Source organism: Podarcis bocagei (assembly GCF_964188305.1).
Source record: "Podarcis bocagei genome assembly, chromosome: 8".
In the NCBI taxonomy this organism is placed as follows: domain Eukaryota; kingdom Metazoa; phylum Chordata; class Lepidosauria; order Squamata; family Lacertidae; genus Podarcis; species Podarcis bocagei.
In genome coordinates, this window is record NC_138133.1 from 71,250,085 (window position 1) to 71,262,778 (window position 12,694).

Below are 12,694 nucleotides of genomic sequence, written 5' to 3' on the forward strand. Positions count from 1 at the left end.
CACGGCAGTTACATAGTGCCTCAACATTTTCATTGGGCTATCCATCATAACCCCAAAATCCATTTAGTGTGCATTTCCTTGAACAACATTCAACATTCCAAGATCCCCTTCCTCAGCTTGGAAATATCCTTTTGGAGCTCTCTGCTTTTTCTCATAGGGAAGACAGTTCTTGGTCATATGCAAAATGTGATGGCTTGTTCTGTAAGTACCATAGTGTTCAGTTCTGATTTAGTGTGTCTCATACCATCCATTACATAAAGAAAAAGTTTTTGCATTCAAAACATTATCTGTGGGAAACATACCCCCATAATGTGGCTTTTTCTCTCGCATGTTTAAACTGTTTCTAATTACATGACCGATGCTGAATGAGCAAAATCTTAAGAACATTAATTTCCCTCTGCTTATTGCTTCTTAATACTTTTTTTCCCTTGAAAGCCTGCAATTTTCTCATTTATATGTTTCAGATATTAGGAACTGCTGCAGACATAAGAGCGATAAAATAAATTGCTGTTAGAATTAGTACTGTTAGGTGAGAACATTGGCATTAAACTAGATTTATTGCAGGCATTTTTGCTCCATCAACTAGCAGATGCCAGAGACCAAAAACCATAGCACTTTCTGTCACTTTGCTACTTCACATGCACTGGCCATTCAGCTGAGCAAATTGGAGAGCTCTGCTTTGGCACTGCCATGAGATAATTGGGGACAAAAGATTTCACAGTATTTAATTGCATGAGGATCCCCCCTGTCTTACAGAGGGAAGGAAGGAAATGGTATTTTGAGGGATTATGTTTCTTGAAGGCTGCTGTATGTGTGCACCATGCATTAAGAGCTTTAGCTTAGAAGCATAGTTCTAGCTATTCAGGTTCCCAGCAAAAAGGGGGGAAAGTGGCTTAGAATAATACTGTGAAAACAAGTTGAAATAATACTAGTTAATGAGGCTGTAGGTATGGGTTAGCACTGGACCTCAGTGTCCGGGTAGAACGATGGGGGTGGAGATGCTCCTTCAGGTATGCTTCAGGTATGTGCACAGCCCCTTCCCATTTTGCCCTGTTCTCAATCCAGGGGTACCAAATTGGAATGACCCACTCTGGGATAACCTCGGGACCAACTGCTCCAACCTTGATCTGGTCCTGAGGTAGTTTGGGGGTAGTGCTTGCTTTTAATGTTAGAAACTAGCAAACGATTGTGGAAAGCCACTTCCGACCTCTGGAGGAGGTGGTGCTGCGGGCATCACGCCCCCAACACGTGCCCGGATGCTGGCCCCCAGCCCCGCGCAATCTGGGAAATCCTTGGTCACCGCTGCTGGAGAGGCATGTATGGAGGGACTGTCAGTGCCCTATTGCGATAAATAAAACCAGGAAGCTCTTGGAACGTTTGGTGGCACGTAGAGTGGCAGCTCTGGGGGGTTGGGTCATTGACCACCCCAACATCCAGTCAGCAAAGTGGCCCTCTACCGAGAGGATGGCGTACATCTTTCCAATGAGGGAAACGATGTGTGGTTGGCGGATATGATGGCTGGGATTAGGGATTGGTTGCAGGTTTGAGGGAAATGGCGGCGAGCTTTGCTTGGGTAGTGGTTAGGCATTGGTATGGGTATTGTTATGTAGATGTATGGGGGGGAGCGCCATCACCTCCCCCAAATATTGAAGGGTAGTCTGGTAAAAGATTCCGGGGGATGTGGCCTCGTATGAAGCCTATGGAGGTCAGGGCCTAAAGTGTACCCCCGAGCGGTGACCCCGGGGGAGTACCTAGTTGATGTTCTCAGCAGGACTCCCTTCTGGTGTTAACCCTTCCCGGTCTTCAAACAAGCAGGCTGAAGCCGGATAGTTGATAGGACCAATGTCTAAGCCAATACGGCTCATCACCTGTAACCAATAAAGTTGTGGCCTAATTTTAGCCCATTAACCTAAATTACTGTGTCCTGTGTCTTTATTTCTACTGGTGGGAGGTGGGATCTCCACACACAATAGATATAGCTGTAATACAGTTAAAGAACCATGAAAATGACCCTGTCCCTCGTATTGAAGGGTATATGTGGCTGAGAGCAGAGTCATGTAAAGTCCTCCCTAATAACTGAAGGAAAAAGAATCTGGGACACATCCTGGATATTCAGGCTACAAACTTTGGACCTCTGGCTGGCCATTCTTCAAGGCAACTCCCTTCCCTCTGCCCGTAGCATTAGGGCAATGTAACAGCCAATGTCTCAAGTTGAAAGGCAGAATTGACATTCAGTATGAAAGGCAGTCAAAAGATCTTTATTCTGTTGATTAAAACACGCCATTTTGTCAATTATATGTATCATTGGGAAAAGAAAGAATAATTTTGGTAAAATACTCATTTAACTGCAGATATTCTGCCCCACAACATCAATTTTAATCTGGCCCATATCTCCATGTCCTTTTCGATTTCTTTCCAGGTTTTGTTGTAATTGTCCTTGAATAAATTAATATTTTTCATTGTCAATTGTATACTTTGATATTTTAATATTATTTTTTTTACTATTTGCGTGCTGAGGTCCCCCAAATCATCCCTACCCCAATAACTCACACATCACACATAATTTTTGTTTAAGGTTTTTGGCATAATTTTGGCCACAACTTTTATTATCATACAAAATTGTGAGTGGTTGCGTAGGCATTGGTTATGACTAGCTAGCCCCCCCGCCTTGGGGGATAGCACTGACTCCCGGATTCCAGCGTGAGTCAGTGTGGAGGAACAAGCAGGGCAACTGGGGCTGCGATACAGACCCTTCAGTTCATCCCTGCATGCGCCTTGGGGTCTTACACGGCCCGCACCTGATTCCAGGGGTTTGGACAAGGGGATGGTAAGCCCCAGAATTCCTTTAACGGAATTCCCATGCAGCAGCAGCATTGGAGGGGTAGGCACAGCCAATCCATACCCCTCCACCAACCAATTTAACCAATACCTAACCGCCACCCGAGCCCTTATGCTCGCCGCCAACCACTCACAAAGCAAACCACACCCTCAACTTGGACACCACTGCATCCAACCAAACATAATTCCCAAACGTGGAAAAATGAACCCCATCAGCCCTGTATAAGACATCCGCCTTAAAGGAAATAAGAGGGTGAGGAATCACCAATCCGCCCAAGCTCACCACCAACTTGCCCACTGCGGAATTAATCCGCTTCCTAACTTTCTCAGTGGACGCTGGGCAAGGACTGCCCCGCCAAATGCGGCGCTGAAGCAACTGTGACCAAATCAATTTTGCATTAGGCACCATAGCCGCCAGCTCCCTTAGGTCCTGTAAAATAACAGTACGCAGCGTATAGCAAGGAAAAGAAACCATATCATTTTCCCCAAGCTGCACCACAATCGCCGAAGGTGGGCCAAGCAGGAGTACACGCCTTTTCATGAGTGGCAAGAATTCCCTCCAACGCATCCCCCTTCTGGAGATCCAGGACACCTGCACGTGCTGTGGAAGGCCCAGGCCATCTCCCAATCCAGACTGACGAGCTCTGTCAACGGCCCAATGCACAATACTGTGGCCCACTATCCAGATACGGATAGTGCCCGGACCTAGGATTAAAACAGAAATGTAAGTACACAGCCACATTATTTCCTCACATAAGTTTTGAAAGCATCCGATCTCCACCGACCCAAGTCCTTTATCCTCTTCACGGATAAACCCCAATGGGCAGCTGTCGTTGCAGCACCAATCCGGAAGGAGTGAGGAGCGAACTCCAAAGCCTCAAGCCCACATGCTACAATGGCTTTACGCATCACCTTAGTGAATTGATGCCGTACTAATGGGTGCCCATCTTCATGAATAAACAGGGGCCCTTCACCCACAGGTCGCAAGGCCAGGTACCGCTTAAGATCCCTTACCGGACAAGGGCCACCTTCCCCAGTCGCCGGGAGCCTGATAACGGCTCCCCTACCCAGCTGATCCGTCTTTGAGTTTCTGATATTAATTTGCAAGTCAGACGGAGACATACTCACGTCCTGCAACAACAAGCCCCTGGAACCTCCATCCCGCTTAGGCTCAAGGACCACCTCTCCTACTCTCAGGGCCCCAAAGAAAGCCAATGAGAAAGCTGCAGAAAACAAACGAGCCTTGAATTTAGACCAACAGATGCTACGCAATTTAGTATGCATCTGTGCCAGCAACTCCAATGTGATAGGCCGTCTAGGGATAGGCTTAGAGGGAGTGAGACGCCCTCAGCCTTCCAAAGCTCTGTGCACCACAAACTTCCCACACGGATCCTTGTTAAAAAATGCCCTGCTAAAAAAGGAAATCGCTGCCGAATGAAGTCGCAGCGTCCTGGCCGCCCGGCGCATCTGGAATAGATGTGCCAAATACTTGAGCACCTGAGAGGAAGAATGGGGGGCAGTGACCTCCCCAACCATCTGTCCATTAAATAATAAAAAATCTGCCCAGGCCTTTTTTTTATAAGACCTCAAAGTAGAGGGGGCAACAGATGCAGCTACTCCCTGTAAAACTAAGTGCTGCCAAGGTTCCAGAGATGATCCGGGAAAATTTCCGGACGGTCTCGAGCCACTGGCGCCAGGGATCTGAATCGCTCCATCTGAAAACGAGACAGAGCACCAGCAATCTCATTAGATATGCCCAGAACAAAACGAGCAGAAAATACAATATTAAAACACAAACAATGTAGAACAAAAACCCGTAGCAGGGCCGATACCCTCGGAGAACGTGAAGCCTGCTTGGCTAGTATTTTTACCACAGCTTGGTTATCGGACCAAAAACAAACTCGATGGTCCTTGAAATGCTCAACCCACAAGTGCACGGCCACTACAATGGGAAAAAACTCAAGAAAAGTTAAATCCCAAGTTATAGCTTTCCCACGCCAAGCGGGAGGCCAACGCTCGGCACACCATCTACCGTCCCAGAACAGACCAAAACCAAGGGACCCCGCTGCATCCGAATGCACCTGGAAGTCATTGTGGAGGTTCAAAGTGTCCTGCCACAAAGACACACCATTGAATTCCTCCAGGAATTCCATCCAGATACTGAGGTCAGCACGCACCTGGCTAGACAGGCGCACCCTATGCTGCGGGGCCTGCAAACCCGATGTGAGTCTAGCCAAGCGGGAGCAGAATGGTCGCCCAGGGGCGACCACCCTGCAGGCGAAATTCAAATGACCCAACAGCGACTGCAGCTGTCGGAGGGTGACCTTCCTCAAGGGAATTAATTCCTCGATGACACGTCTTAAGGTGATTATCTTATCCGCCGGCAAGCTGGAGGTTTGGGCCACGGTATCCAACAAGATACCCAAATAAGTAAGCTGCGTGGAGGGACCCTCAGTCTTCTCTGCTGCCAACGGAACACCCAGCTCTTCCGTTAAGGAACCAAATGCCTGCAACAATACAACACAGTCCCCCGTATCGCTCGCTGAGGCGACCAAAAAATCATTGAGATAATGCGTGACCCCATCCAGGCCAGTTTTTTCACGCAAGGCCCACTCCAGAAAAGAACTAAAGCGCTCAAAAGCTGCACAGGCCACAGAGCAGCCCATAGGCATGGCCTTGTCAAAATAAAATCCTCCCTCGAACTGAAAACCTAGCAACCAGAAATCATCAGGATGGATCGGAAGCAGCCGAAATGCCGATTCAATGTCGCATTTTGCTAGAAGGGCACCAGGCCCAAACTTCCGTATCATCTTGATTGCGTGATCAAGAGAAGCATACCGCACCGAACAAAGTTCCGGGGGAATCACGTCATTTACTGACGTGCCTCTAGGATGAGAAAGATTATGAATGAGGCGAAATTCCCCCGCGGCTTTCTTGGGAACTATACCCAAGGGTGACATATGGGCGACGAAGTAAGACACGCTTGTCGGAGCTCCCCTTTCCAGTTCATGCTGTAAGTTACTCCGCTCCTATTTTTCTCTGGAAGTTGGCACGATAATGTTTTGAGGAAAACGCCAGGAACTCACCCGGTGGAAGCTTGTAAAGTCAGCGCCATAAATCTCCTTAATGAGCTTCTCTAACAACTTGATAAGCTGTAACTTGGGCAGTCACCGGCCGCGCTTCCCTGGCCTTCCACCAGCTCTTGTTTGGCCTTTGAAGGACTCTTAGATAACCGAGCCGCTCAAGGGGTTTAGGATGACGAGCCTAAAACGTGGCCGTACCTCCTCTGTGGAAGACTGTTCCTTTAACGCCTCAGAACCTATGTCTAAGGTTTCGAAGACTACTGGGCTGGATTCACCACCTAAGATCTTAGAGCCTTCTATCTCATCATTGGAGGAGTTTTTCTGCAACCTTGTGCCTCCTTCACCTGTTACTTCCAAGCAGTTAGATTGCCTACATGATCCTGCAATGACTCCAAACAACCTTTTAAACACCTCCAAGCAGGTAGACTGCCCATGTGACCCGGCAACGACTGCAAATACTCCCTTGCCAGGAGACAAATCGCTGTTGGATATAACCTCCAGCCCAGATGGCCTCTCTCCCTACCCCGACCCTCATCGTAAATCTTTATGTGATATAGTACAATCAGTGGAGCTGAGGACTTTGCAGAAATTTTGCCTGCACTTGGCTGACAAAATAAAGGTGCTATCAGCTTCCATCAATATGTTAGAGGAAAAACTAAATGCCTTCATCAAAACCCCTGTCTCGATTTTGAATCCGCCATTAAATCATCAGGGACCTGATAATCATGAGGCACAGAGTCTAAGTAGGGGGCAGCAGCTAGTAAACCTCCAACTCACCCCTAACAATATATGCTTGAACATCGTTCACTCCTGCTTCCCCTACTATGCCTGGAAAAATTGTAAAGCAGCTGTGATCTCATTGCGAAGGTTGACCAGGTCCTACTTGGCCCAGGGTGGTCTCCTATCATTAGAATGGCTGCCAGAGACTCCAAAATTTAAGCGCTTGTTGCTCAAGTTCGACTCTCCCAGGCTTCCTGCACTTTTGAGCAAACTTCAAAATCGTCTCAACTGGTTTGGAATCTTCCCACAAAGATGCTTCTTTAACAACTGTAGGGGCACTATTGGGAAAACCCCAAACTCAGCAAATTTGGTTAGCAGGCCTACAAGGAGGATTGAGGACTATGATCGGAATTTCCAGCAACAGACCCTTCCTATGAACCCCTCCCCACGATTTACTAACCGACCATCCCACCGGCAAGAAGGGACTGCCTTAAGGGGTAGAGCTTTGACAGGTCCAGCTTCGGCTATTATAGATGCCCCTAAAGATTGCCAGACACAAGCCCATGTGGACCCCCCTGCAGCGATAACGATCTCCAGTCCTCAAAATGGCTGCATTCCTTGTGCTGATACCATGACGATGCAAGAGACTCTGGGAGATCCAGCAGCCCTTTGGACAAACACTGAGGCAGTGGCAAGGCTAAACATGCTACTGGAAGCTAACCGAAAAGGATGTCTTTCTTCTGTCTTACATAGTGCTTTTCCATCAACAAGCCTCGATCCTCAAGGCACGACTCCTGCAACTATAGAGCATACGGCAAACGACGAGTCTATGGACTTGTCGGCTAGTAACACCCCCTCGTACCAAGACTTTCTCTTACAGCGACCTATAAATTCGCCCCAGCCTCTGGCTGCTCCTGTGACATGTGACAACTTGAACCTGAAATGCAAACAATCAAAAATCACTGCCTTTTTTCACCCTACTGCCCCTCCACGCAGCGTGCACCCCCATTTGGATTCTCCAGGATTAACCACGCAAGAGAAATCATGACTTGAGGGAAACACAAAGCGGCCTCTTACACTACTATCATGGAATGTGGCTGGTATTAAATCCAAACTGACAGATCCATCATTTGTTGCCTATATAAATGGCAGCCACATCCTTCTATTCCAAGAGTCATGGGCCTGTGAGGACTTCTATCTAACAGGATACAAGGGCTTTTACCTGAATGCCACGCAGAACTCGTTATCACATGGTAGACCGCAAGGAGGCTTGGCTATCTTTGTTTCCTTAGCCATAAATCTCCAGGCCGAAAAAATTGACATCCAGTCGTCACTCATGCTGATTATAAAGTTGCAAACAGCAGAGGAAACGATAGTAGTGATCAATATCTACTTATGTCCAATCTATAAGAGAAATTTGGTTGATCTGAGATGGCAGGAAATCCAAGCGACATTGGAAACACTTTTTGATAAATACCCCGAAGCCACTTTTCTGTTGGCGGGAGATTTTAATGGACGCCTGTCACATACTGACCAAATCTTATTCTCTAAATTTAGCAAGTACCCTTCTTCACCTCTTGTGACTACAGATCTTTTACCAAGGAAATTCAAAGATAACATAGCCACCTACGCAGGTTTCAAATGCAGGCAAACCTTGCTGGCCCTCAATTTCCTTCTGCTAAATGGGGCAGTCAGCTCGGACTACCCTGCCGAATTCACCTATTGGTCAGGTTCACGTGCATCCACTATTGATTTTGTATGGATATCTCCTGACCTTACCCCAAAAATATCCAGCTTTAAGGTGGCTACAAGATTGGAGAGTGATCACTTCCCTCTAGAAATTTCCTTGACTCTGGCTGACGAACTTGATAGGCACTCCCTTGTGCACCTATCAAATGATCATCTGGAGATAAGACCTACAGCCCTTAAATGGACCTCTAATTCGGCCCAGCAGTTGAACGAACTTCTCTGGTCTGATCAGCTCCAAATAAAATAGGATGAGCCTCTACCAATATATGACGATATAGTAGAACTTCTAAAACCAACACTAGTCCGGTCCCCCACAAAGCATGGTAAACAGTTTTTCCACAAAAAATGGTTCGATGAGGAATGCAAAAAACTTCAAGAATCATCTGTATAATGAATGGTTGGCATACAGAGCATCAAATGACCCCATGCCAAGTAACCGTCTTATCACCCTCAGGAGAAGTTATAAAGCCCTACTAAAGGAAAAGAAGCTTGAGGCAGAAAGAAACAATTGGAACAACCTTTTGATAGCTGCAGAGAATAGAAATCCAGCCTCTTTTTGGCAGTTAATTTCCAGATACCTGGGTAGGCCGCTTGCAAGAATAGAACCCCACATCTCAGCGGACACTTGGGAAAGATACTTCGCCGATCTGTATGCAGCCCATGATGCCTGCGGAGATACGGTGGAGCCGGAAGCACTGCCCGATTGGGACCCAGTTACATGCCCTGAAGTTGAAACCCTCATAGATCGATTTAAAGCAGGCAAGGCCCCCGGTGATGACCTTATATCCATTGATGCCATCAAAGCAAATAAAGATTGGTGGATCCCACTTTTAGCTGCACTTTACACGTATATAAACAAAACAGCAAAATTTCCCTCAAGCTGGAGCTCTGCGTTGATTGTATTAATACATAAGAAAGGCCCACGTACAGAGCCGAGCAACTTTAGGCCAATCAGCTTGCTAAATGTCATTGGGAAGATTTACTCGGGGTACCTACTAAACAAACTATCGAAATGGATGGAGGACGACAATATCATTGCCGATGAACAGGCGGGTTTTCGCCCTGGAAGATCTACTACAGACCAAATATTAACCTTGAATCACCTGGCGGAAAAGTATGCCGGCAAAGCCCCAAAGGTTCTTCATGTGGCTTTTATTGACCTTAAGCAGGCATTTGATCGAATCTCTAGAAAGCAGCTATGGACAAAACTGGCTGCAACAAATATCGATCGTCGTCTCCTTCATCTGATTATCAGCCTCCATACAAACACCTTTCTGAGAATCAGGCTAGACAATAAAGGCCTAGTCTCCAACCCCGTTACCACCACTAGAGGGGTAAGACAGGGTTGTTTATTGGCCCCAGCATTGTTTAACTTTTACATTAACTCACTGGTGACTCACATGGCCAATGATGCTTTCCACCCCCCCAAACTAGCAGGCCGATCTCTGAATGTTCTTCTGTATGCGGATGACGCCGCACTTCTTGCTAGATCCCCTATTGGACTGAGGAGAATGTTGCAAGCTCTACATGAATACTGTGATCAGCATGAGCTCCAACCCAACTATGCTAAGACCAAGATCATGGTCTTCTCTGCCCGACCGAGACTCTATCGATGGTCGATGAACGGGATCCCCCTAGAGCAGGTTAACTGCTTTAAATATCTGGGACAAGTAATACGGTCAAATAGGTCTTTTCTGGCCCATAGAGACTATATAACAACTAATGCATCTAAAGCATCCACCCAGATTAGATCTCTATATGCTAAGAATCAGGCTCAATCAGTGAAGATAGCTTTGAGTCTCTTTCAAATGAAAGTCCTCCCCCTTCTTTTGGTGGGCATCTCTTTAGGCTCCCGTAGGGACTTCTTGAAACTTGATTCTATCCAAACACGATTCCTTAGAGCCATCCTTAGGATTCCCCCCTCGGTAGCGGGTGCAGCTATGAGATTAGAGGTCGGCTGGCAAGCTCTACGGTATGTGGCCTTGAAGACGAAGCTCTGGCTATGGCTTAAGCTTTGTTTTAAACCAGTGGGTATTGCCCCCTTGATATTGAGGGACGATTTCCAATCATCGTGGGAAAGGGAGGTCACTAACGAGGTTCAATCCTGCGGATTGTCTCATCTTTACTTTGAGTCTATGTCGTACAATCAAGCTAGAGCTGTGATCTCCCGGAGATTGAGTGACATTGCTAGACAAGAGGACATAGCCCAGGTAAAACCAGGGATGTTCCTAGGGGACCAGATCTATCGGACCATACCAGCCCCCTACCTCGCAGAAATCCACTATGTGGAATACCGCAGACTTCTTACAGCGGCCAGATTAAATGTCCTTGACTCTGCGATATTGTGGGGAAGGTACAGGGGAGTACCATACGCCCAGAGAACCTGTCATTGTGCCATGGGTGTGGTTGAGTCCACCGAACACATCCTCTTGACTTGCCCTTCTTATGCAGAGCTTAGACAAAATTTTATAGACCCACTTCTACGTCAATTTAGCTCCCTACCTGGAGAAAACCAGGTTTTACACTTGCTGAATAACATCACTAGAGCTATACCCTCCTCGGTGGCCAAATTTCTTTTTTTAGCTTTTAAGCGTCGCAAGACTTTAATTGATTGTATTGATATGGGGCTATCTGTTTAGCCCATTTTAGTGTTGGCTAAGCTCTAAAATCTTCTTGGATGTTTTAACTGTGTATTGACAATTGTACTTTTTTCTGACTGACGGTCGAATAAAAGGTTGAAAGAAAGAAAGGGTGACATATGCAAATTAGGAAAAGGGGGAGCCGAAAAAGGACCGACCATACGATGCAAAGCCAGTTCTTTTTTTATCTTTTTACGTGCCACCTCTGGCATGTCCTTAACAGATTTCTGGTTAACCAAATTCCCGGCTATCGGGGTCGATGCCACCGGAATCCTGAACCCCAAAGAAAAACCCTCACGCAAATAGGACGCCGCTTCCTTGTCGGGATATGATTCCAACAAGGACAACAGCGGCTGCAGCCTCACCGGAGTGTAGGCTAACGAGGACAGGGTACTACTTTCCGGCTCCAGCGACTGGCACCTGGGGGGCAGCCTTTGGGGGCTGCTGAGAGCCCCCTCCCTTACGAAAGGGTCGCCGCGCCCCCGTACACACAGACGCTGAATGGCTCCCTGAACACTTCTCACAAAGGTGTGAGTACCTGCAGGGTTGCCGCTGGCAGGCACCCTTGTTGAAATCCCAACAATACAACCGACGACCCGCCCTTTGCGGGAGGGCCTTAAACTTCTGCTGATCAGGGGCCTTCTTGTCGATGCGAGGGGCAACGTAAGTGGTCCAAACATCCAGGTCTTTGCGATCCCAGCGGGCAGTGGGGATCTTGGCTGCTCTACGCCTGAAATTCTGATCATAAGCCAAAGCAGCGGTCTCTCCGGCCATCGTGAAGGCCGAGCGGACTATGGACAAGTAAACCCATAAATGCAAAGACCACCTAGGATAGGCTGCTGAAACTACGCCAGCAAAAACTTGAAAACTATCCAACCAGCGTTCAAAAGTCCTATCCGCTTTGGCTATAATTGCCTGCTTTTTAGAGGTAGCAAATCCCTTGTCTAAAGGCTCTTGGCCATCAAGCGGAGGGGCTAAGCTAAAAATATCCACATAATGACCATTCAAAATCCTGGACCGCAATTTGGCAGACAAATGGGCACCAGGAATAAGATCCCTGGCCGAATTGGTGGAGACTTTAACGTCAGGCACCAAGACCCCTTCCTGACAGTCTTGCACCGCCCCATACTTTGCCCTGTGAGAATTCGCCCTACGCTCCCAAACCCACTTAGGGAGCCCTGAGGTCTCGCCAAAGCCCCAATAAAGCTTCAGGGAAGCTTCCTCATCACTGCTGGAACTCTGGGAAGAAGTACCTGTAGAAGAGGACGAAGTGTCCTTCCGTCTCCGCTTGGAGCGCCTCCTGGAGCTCTTTTTGCGACGGCGGTGCCCACCCGAAGAGGCCTTAGGCGGAGGAGGAAGGCTGTCCTCAACCGAAAGATTCTGATACCTCGCCTTGTTGTACAGAGCCTGGAATTGACTGAAAAGAGATAGCCTGTGAATGACCCAGAAGTGAACTGCCAGCTCCCGAAGGCCGTGCAATTGAACCCCGCCCAGGCCGGGCCCGAGTTGATACCCTCCTCCTGGCCCCTCCCCTAACAATAGTAATTAAAATAAAATAAACCAGTAATGTAAACAAGCAACCGTATAAGTTCCACCAATTCAAAGTAATTTGGAACCAACTAAGTGGCTGCAAGAATACAATTCACCACCAGGTGGCAAAACAAG

At 47.5% G+C, this 12,694-nt stretch overlaps 1 long non-coding RNA gene across 1 annotated transcript; it reads right to left on the reverse strand.

Moving 5' to 3' along the window:
* Positions 1–2,563: 2,563 nt before the first annotated feature.
* LOC308593398 lies at positions 2,564–12,398 on the reverse strand. Its single transcript, XR_014010944.1, has 2 exons — positions 12,283–12,398; positions 2,564–4,553 (listed from the first exon to the last, which is right to left on the reverse strand). It is a non-coding gene; the product is annotated as an uncharacterized lncRNA (long non-coding RNA).
* Positions 12,399–12,694: the final 296 nt, after the last annotated feature.